General features: G+C 42.7%; 1 long non-coding RNA gene across 1 annotated transcript; it reads right to left on the bottom strand.

Annotated features, from left to right (window-relative positions):
• On the bottom strand, positions 1-862 carry LOC123172456 (uncharacterized). The gene is made up of 3 exons (XR_006485601.1): positions 736-862; positions 232-319; positions 1-91 (listed from the first exon to the last, which is right to left on the bottom strand). It is a non-coding gene; the product is annotated as an uncharacterized lncRNA (long non-coding RNA).
• Positions 863-8,670: the final 7,808 nt, after the last annotated feature.

Here is an 8,670-nt window from a genome sequence, read left to right as displayed (position 1 = left end):
GACACAACATCCAGGGCAGTGGCTAGTTCATCTGCTCAGGCAGAAGGTCAAGGTGCACCTGACGTAGTTGACTGACGTAGTTCGGTCAGACCTGCATATATATGTCCAATTTTCAAACATCTCCAGAGCAAAACAAACAAAATGAAAGTCTGTACTTCTGAAATCATCATGTTGCAAAAAGAATAGTGAAATATAATAGCAGATGGTAACACATAGAAGAATGTTTATTACCTCTTGTCTCATGTCCTTGCTGACGACTTTGCCATTTCAAAAATCTTCCTCCACCCTTCCATTAGACCGTACTTCTGAAATCATTATGCTGCAAAAAGAAACACCAAGTTCAGCAAGCCAAAAGTTAATTTCTTCTACTTTACCAAACTATAAATTCGTAAGTTAGGTCTCAAAAGTTCAGCGAGCCAAAAGTTTATTCCAGTAATTTTTTTTGTGAAATCCTATGTCGCTTGAGCAATGGATTTGCATTGTCCATCCTATAATACTGTCCATATCTACATCAAGTAGTACATGTCTTGCTATCTTGTATTGTGATGGATTAGTTCTCACTTTTATCTAATCGATGCATCTGTCGCCATTTAATATGAAATTCACAGAGATTAGCTGATGTATTATTCTTCAATTCCTTCTCCCACATATTACAATTTGGAATGCAATTGACTCCTCGGAAATTTGATGAACAGAAAAAATGTTGATTGAAGAGAGGAAGGGCGTGTGACGTACAGCTTGTTGGCAAGGGCTGGACTTCGTCCTCTGCTTGGACCAACACGGCGGATGCATGAGGAGTGGAGAGAGCCCGCATCCGGCGGAAGCAAGGCAGGGGATCAGATAGCACCATGGTGCCCTGCCCGCGTCACCGTTAAGCCAGGCAGCAAGCCAGCAACTCGTGTCGGCGACCCTCCTGCGGCAACGTTGTTCGTGCCTCAACGCTGCTGCACCAAGCATTTGCCGCGCGCCCGTGCCAAGCCGACACAAACCAGGTGCCCCGTCGTCGCCCTCCTTGGGGATGGCCATAGCTTCGCCCCGGCACGCCCTCCGGCGGCGGCGGCGAGACAGGGAGGAGTTAGGGAAGGGAAGGGGTGGTGGCTAGGGTTCTCCCCCGAGACGCATGGAGGCGCTGGCCCTAGCTTCGCCCCGGGGCGCACTGCGGCAGCGGCGGCGAGACGGGGAGGAGGTATAGGGGAGGGAAGGAGTGGCGGCTAGGGTTCTCCCCCGAGACTCATGGAGGCGACGTGGTGGTTGCGAAGATGAGATATGGAGAGCCCTTTGCGTTGACGAAGCGTTGTACGCGGACGCGCGTGGAATATTCCTTCGCGGGTGGAGTGCGTTCAGTCCTACTAAATTGCTAATTGCACACATAGCTCGGGATTTAATTAACTGTATCCATTAGATTTTATTTAGTGGGACTAATCTGACGATGGTAATTAGGCTGGGTACATCTGGGGGTGGCTTAAAGAAAGATTTAGTTTGATTGTTTAATAGTAGTATAGATACGGATCCGTTTAGCAGCCCTGGTCCGTTTACAAGTTGGACTCAGTTTCCAGTATGATTAACCTTGTTGATGTACTCCAGTTTTATCATGGATTGTTGTATAAAAAATTATCTTTATCACAAGTTTTTTTAGGGCATCTTTATCACTATTTGTACTTGAGTTATCAAAGTCAAACTATATTGTTCAATAAATAAAATTATGGCATATCATCATTTGAAATAATATAAATCATTATTGGCATCAAAAGACATGATTTTACCTCTACACCTATCCGTGTAAGTAAGAAGTAACCTTGCCACCCACGGTTCTATATTTTTTGAGAGTACGCCAAGGATTGGTGTATCGTTTCACATAAGGCAGGCAAAGATGTCAACATCGTCTTTGGGTTTATAACGCTAGGCTTGGCTCTAACTAGCCATGTGTTGACATCAGATTTTGGCACGGTCAATAACTTATTTAAGATGGCCTCAAAATGGAGAAGTGATCTTCATGAAAGAGTTCCTATGGTCAATGTGAACATCTTTGAAGTTTGGGTCATTGCAGTCCGATTTCATCTCGAAGGCCGAAACTATGCTCAAAGTACTAAGATCTTATATTCAAAGTACAGTTTGGCTGATTAAGCCCCCAAGACGACCTCAAATGGAAATATTATCTACACGTATTGTCTTTGTCTCGTCGAAACGATCGATTTTGATATAAAACTCGTTCCAATCCGAGTTCGTATGAGAAGTTAGAGCCATCGGAATACAGCCCTGTCAGGAGGCAAAAACTGGCGCGCCCCACCAGACACCATGTCTGATGCGTAGCGCGAGGGATATCCTGTTTTGCACGACCAATTTGACCATCAAGATGACCTCTGATCAAAAAACGTTCAACATAAAAGTTGTTCGTCTCGTCGAAACGGTCAAGATTACTTTTGGGATCGTTTGCATCCAAGATCGTTTACAACCACAAAAAAAGACCCGCAAGGTGCAGCCAGTTTAAACCGAACAGTTTTGGAAAGTTCGGACAAAACCAATCCGAATTTAACTAGGGTTTTGGACGTGAATCCAAGCCTTTTCCTTGCACGGGAAGTCCAGCCGCCTCTTATATACCTAAGGGGTGACGGCCGATTGAACAACACACAATCGATCAATTCATCTACCACTTTTATCTTTTATCTTTTCTCCTTAACCCTAGTTCTTCTTCTTCCTCGTTCTTCGTCTGTTCTTCTTGTTGTAGAGCGGCGAAACTCGAGGCCCTAGGGGCGATCAGGTCGACCTAGGGCAGCCCATAGCCGCCGCGCGCCCAGGTGGGGTCCCTCCCGGGCGTGTGGGGTTTCGGGTCCTCAAAAGCACCTACCGGATTGCCTGCGTACCGCGCTTCCGGACGGGTCTCCTTCAACATGAGTTGCGGTGCATCACCCCCGGCATTGAGGGTACACGGTGATCTGTTCGTGTGCGAACACACTTTTTGGTGACTCCGCTAGGGACGAAGCTTCGAACGGTCTCCGGCCCGTTCTTGCTACAAAGAGATCGTCATCAAGGGTTTGTAGTCTACAAAGGTAATATGAATACCCAATCCCTTTATGTAGATGCAAATAATTCATATGGTGTTACTAGATCGTTCAATGAGTATACTCTATCGGCCAACCCTAGTTTTTTCAATCATGCAACTAACTACGTGCAAGGGCCGATTCAAAGTAATTTATATACTTCAACTTCTTATGATATTAGTTACATGCACCATATGTATCCCAACTCACACGCATCGGCAACCCAGCAAATTCATATGCCAATGAGCAACATGATGAGTTCGAGTAATCAATTTGAAACACCCCAAGTTAGAAGTTCCAATGCCATACAAGAAAGTGTTTCACCCTTTTATTCATCGGCAGCTAATGTGCAATATAGTAATCCAACCATGCCGATGAATGAGAGAATTGGCCATGCTACTAGTGGCTATTCGGCCAGTTACTCTCAACCATCATATGCTACACCTCATGTTACTAATTCTTCGGCACCATACACAACTGTAGATGCTCATAATTCGGCTTCACACCTTCCTGGTTATAGCCGAATGAATGTAAATTTTACAGGAGCGGTTGTGCCCAACATTGTAGAAGATGAGGTAGTGGTGGCTACATTGAAGAGTTTAGCCCAAAATAAGAGAATTAGTGCTCTTTGCCTTGAACAACATGAAAAGGGGCTATTTCCTGATTATGCCGCAATAAAAGCTAGAGTTTTGCAAGAAGATGAATCTTTGCCAATTGATAAAATTGGTGAGCAAAAGGATGGTCTTACAATAATGCATATGCCTTCACCTAGTACTATATCATATTATACACCCCCTACACAATTGCAAAATTTCGGCAACACCCGTGTGTCATTGCCGAAAGAATCTAAAAGCATTGGGGGGCAATCATATCCGGAGTGGGCTGAAATTGAGAAAAAGCTTAAAGCTAATTTTGCCGCTCGCCGTCAGAAACAAATAGAAAACGAATTGGCTCAGATAAAAGAAGCATTGCCAATTGGTAGTATCAATGAAAAGAAGGATGATTCGGAACATGAAAGTGCTTCGGTTGAAAAATCCGAATCAAGTAGTATATATTCTGAATCCATCAAATCCAACGAGGCAAGCATTATTGAGAAAGGACATGGCAAGCATAGGAAAACAACGGTGCTTGATTTTTCTGAAGTTAATGGAACCTACTTCCTGCCCTATGAGTTCCGTGCCGTAGAAATTGACAAGCTTCAAGGACAAGAACAAGTAGCCGAACAAAGTTCGGACGGCAAAAATCTTCAAACCATTGCGCCATTTATAAAGACCGATAATGACTTATTGTTACAGCCAAAGCTTTCCCCATTGCTTTATCTAAAGTTCATATCTAGTTGGGTAGCTTTGCTTATTTCATACTTGGCTTGCACTTGGTCTCAACTGAGATATGTATGTTCTAAATATCTTCGTTTCAGAAATTTAAAGCCAAGGTTAAATTCTATTGAGAAAACCGATGCTAATACAATATCTTATCCAAAGACATCGGAGATAGAATGGAAAACACAATGCATAGCCGAATGGGGAGATTCCAAATTTGAACCATTCGTTTGCTTGTCTCCAAAGCCGTTCAAACAGCAAGATCGGCTAGAAAACAAGAAGTATACCTTCAATTCAAGCATGTGTGATCAAATATTTGATTTGTTGCTGAAAAATAATTACATTACAATTCTCGATCACCATGTTAAGCCATCAATCCAAGGACGAATGTATTGTAAGTTGCATGATTTGTCCAAACATAATTTTGAGGATTGCAACATGTTTCGGCAAATAGTTAAATCGGCCATTGAAAAAGGACGATTGAAGTTTGTTGAAACACCAAGAGATGACCAGTCTATTCCAATTCGTCCCGATGGCAAAAGGTTTTTGCATCGGCTGCTTCAAGCCGATCCATTTAAAGAGAATGTAAAAACTGCAGGTGATGGGATCAAGGTTTCAAGTAAAGAAGTTGTTGAAGAGCATAATGAACATAATCTTGAGGGCGAAAATTCCATCGAAGCTACAATGGAGACGCCAAGGACTGGGGGGCAGCAAGCAAATCCTATGATCGATGAAAGCAAACCAAAAGAAAACAAAGGCCGAAATAAGCGCAAGTGTAAGAGATCAAAAATCACCTTTGCTGAACTATTGGATAAATATCAAAAGATGAGTGAAGAGAAGAATGCTTATCGGCCAAATCATGCAAAAAAACCAAGGTCACCCCAAGGCGCAAATATGAGGATCGGTATTGGCAAAATGATAATTTTAATGCAACATATTCATATCCTTATTTTGGGCCGCCAATGCCAATGCCGTGGATGCCTCCCTATGCTCATATAGATACATATTCATCATGGGACAGGCATGATACAAGGGCACATTCTCCATCTTATTCTAGACCATCTCACCAATACTATGCAGCTCCAAGAAGATCAACATTTGAACAATCACGCTTCAAAGACCGTTTCAGTCACAAGGAATCGGTCCAGAGCTCAAGAAAGAATAAACAGGTTGTAAAGCAAGTTTACTGCGTGAAAAGAGATGGTCGTAATTGTGCTATGTCAGATTTGATCTCAAATAACAAAGAGCCAATTAAAATGTTGATATTGGCTACAAAAGGCAAAGAAGTGAAACAATCAATGGATAAAAATCAGAGTGCCAAATCTGAAGAAAAGAAGTTGAGGGTGCACAAGGCCCAAAAAGAGTTGCCATTGTTTGAAACAAAATCACAGCCGAGATGCCCACTCGGTTTATCGTACTGGCGAAAGAAGGAATTACAAAAACTTAGTGCACAAGAGCTGAAAAAGAAGAACATGGCATGGGTTCCGAAGAGGAGCAGTCAAAATAAAAGTGATGTGCAACCTTCTATTGCAACAAGTGTTACAAAAGTGAAGAAAGAGAAGGATGGAAGCCAAAAACAGTTAAGCCGAAGGTTTGCATCACCCCATCAAAATCTTCGGTTAGCACATCATCCATATTCTTCAACCATACCATTGATGCCTTTGCCATGGAATTCATCATCAGGTATGATAAATTACCCTCCCTGGATTTATTTTAATCCATGGAAGCGACATAATTTTCTGCATCATGAGAGGGTATTACCAAATCTCTATACATTTTATTAGCTACATTTTTTCTCGCTAATCCAAAGGGCCGAAATATTTGATTGCTATTTCATTTGTTTATTTCGGCTATACATGATTTGGTGAATGAATTCTACATGGGCATTATGTTGATGGCCGGTATTTATCTATCGCCCTAAGAATATGTCAAAGCATGGCTGATGTAGTATCCTAACATCGTGCTTAGTTCAATTAGAGGCAAAAAAGAGGTACATGTTCATTGATATTGCCCTTGTCTTTCTAGTACTATGGAGATTATTTTCGACGGTAAATTTGTGGCAATGGCCAAGGTGTTGGTGTTGCTTATTTATCTCCATATGGAGCTATTTTTGTGAAGCCTCAGGCCGCTTATAATATTTTTGCACAATCATCAAAGCTGAATATGCATTGTCATTCGGATTGGAGCTTTTCCTTGATATAGGTGCTATACATATTGAGGCTTCCGGTGATTCGCTACTAGTAGTGCAACAAATAGCCAGGGGTTATCAATGTTTTGACGGATCACTTATAGTTTATCTTTTGATATGTCTAGATGCAAGATTTACCTTGGGTTGCTTTGAAATTGTTCATATATCTAGGCATGACAATTTGAAAGAGTTGGCACAGAAAGCGTCCGGCTACTATGTTAACCATGGTGTATTGCATTTCTATCAATAGCCGATGCTAGGTCTTGTCAGCATAGGTAAGGCTGAATCGAAGCCCACCGCTTTGGCCACTAATGAAACTTTTATGCAGGCGAAGTAAGGATTGGAGGAAGTTCATTCTTGATTATCTGCAAAATCCTAGCGAAAGGGTGAACAATATGGTTCGGAGGATGGTTTTGATCTATGAAACCTTATCACCGGATTGTTATAGAAGCTGAGAAGTTTTCACCCAAGTTTGCATCAAGAGGTTCAAACAAGCAATGGTCGATATATATTTGTCATTCTAAGAACATGCAAAATGGCCGATGGAGTGTTGACATCGTCCTTAGAACAAGCTATGCGGAAGTTATTTTTCGGCACACAAACTTTGCCGAAAAAACAGGGGGACATGTGTTGACACCAGATTTTGGCACGGTCAATAACTTATTTAAGATGGCCTCAAATGGAGAAGTGATCTGCATGAAAGAGTTCGGTATTGTTGATATGAACATCTTTGAAGTTTGGGTCATCACAGTCCGATTTCATCTCGAAGGCCGAAACTATGCTCAAAGTACTAAGATCTTATATTCAGAGTACAGTTTGGATGATTAAGCCCCCAAGACGACCTTAAATGGAAAAATTATCTACACGGATTGTCTTCGTCTCGTTGAAACAATTGATTTTGATATAAAAATTGTTCCAATCCGAGTTCGTATGCAAAAGTTAGAGCCATCGAAATACAGCCCTGTCAGGAGGCAAAAACTGGCGCGCCCCACCAGACACCCTGTCTGATGGGTAGCGTGAGGGATAGCCTGTTTTGCGCGACCGATTTGACCCTCAAGATGACCTCTGATCAAAAACCGTTCAACATAAAAGTTGTTTGTCTCGTTGAAACGGTCAAGATTGCTTTTGGGCTCGTTTCTATCCAAGATAGTTTACCACCACAAAAAAGACCCGTAAGGTGCAGCCAGTTTAAACCGAACAGTTTTGGAAAGTTCGGACAAAACCAATCCGAATTTGACTAGGGTTTTGGACGTGAATCCAAGCCTTTTTCTTGCACGGGAAGTCCAGCCGCCTCTTATATACCTAAGGGGTGACGGCTGATTGAACAACACACAATCGATCAATTCATCTACCACTTTTATATTTTATCTTTTCTTCTTAACCCTAGTTCTTCTTCTTCCTCGTTCTTCGTCTGTTCTTCTTGTTGTAGGGCGGCGAAACTCGAGGCCCTAGGGGCGATCAGGTCGACCTAGGGCAGCCCATAGCCGCCGCGCGCCCAGACGGGGTCCCTCCCGGGCGTGTGGGGTTTTGGGTCCTCAAAAGCACCTGCCGGATTGCCTGCGTACCGCGCTTCCGGACGGGTCTCCTTGAATGTGAGCTGCGGTGCATCACCCCCGGCGTTGAGGGTACACGGTGACGTATTCGTGTGTGAACACCATTAACACCATAAGAAGCTTCTTCTCACTACCAACTCCCGGCAACTGCTGAATAGCCTGACCGCCTAGGCGAAGACGGAAGCCGACGCTCCTCCCTCAAAAGCTCTAGTTCCTGACGAAAGCCACCCACAGTTGTACATTGATTTAGCTCCCAAGTGACATCAGAGAATGATGATATGCCATGAAACATGTAAAAGCCACTATTGTGGAGATAGGGAACTTGCAAACTGAAAGTATTTATGGGCCGGTGAACCTACAATTAAGCAGCCAACACTTTGCATCTGTTTCCATTAGAAAAGAGAGCAGCGTTTTGGCTCCTAGGTGCATATGCACCCATTGTCGAAATACACATTTTGAAAAGTTGAAAAATTTGGAACAAAAATCCTACGTATGTAAAATGCTTGGATATACACGCGGGATTTTTGTTCTGAATTTTTCAACTTTTTGAAATGTGTATTTCGACAATGGGT

This window comes from Triticum aestivum, unplaced genomic scaffold, assembly GCF_018294505.1.
Source record: "Triticum aestivum cultivar Chinese Spring unplaced genomic scaffold, IWGSC CS RefSeq v2.1 scaffold180385, whole genome shotgun sequence".
NCBI classification, from domain to species: Eukaryota; Viridiplantae; Streptophyta; class Magnoliopsida; order Poales; family Poaceae; genus Triticum; species Triticum aestivum.
This window is presented reverse-complemented; position numbering and strand designations above follow the sequence as displayed.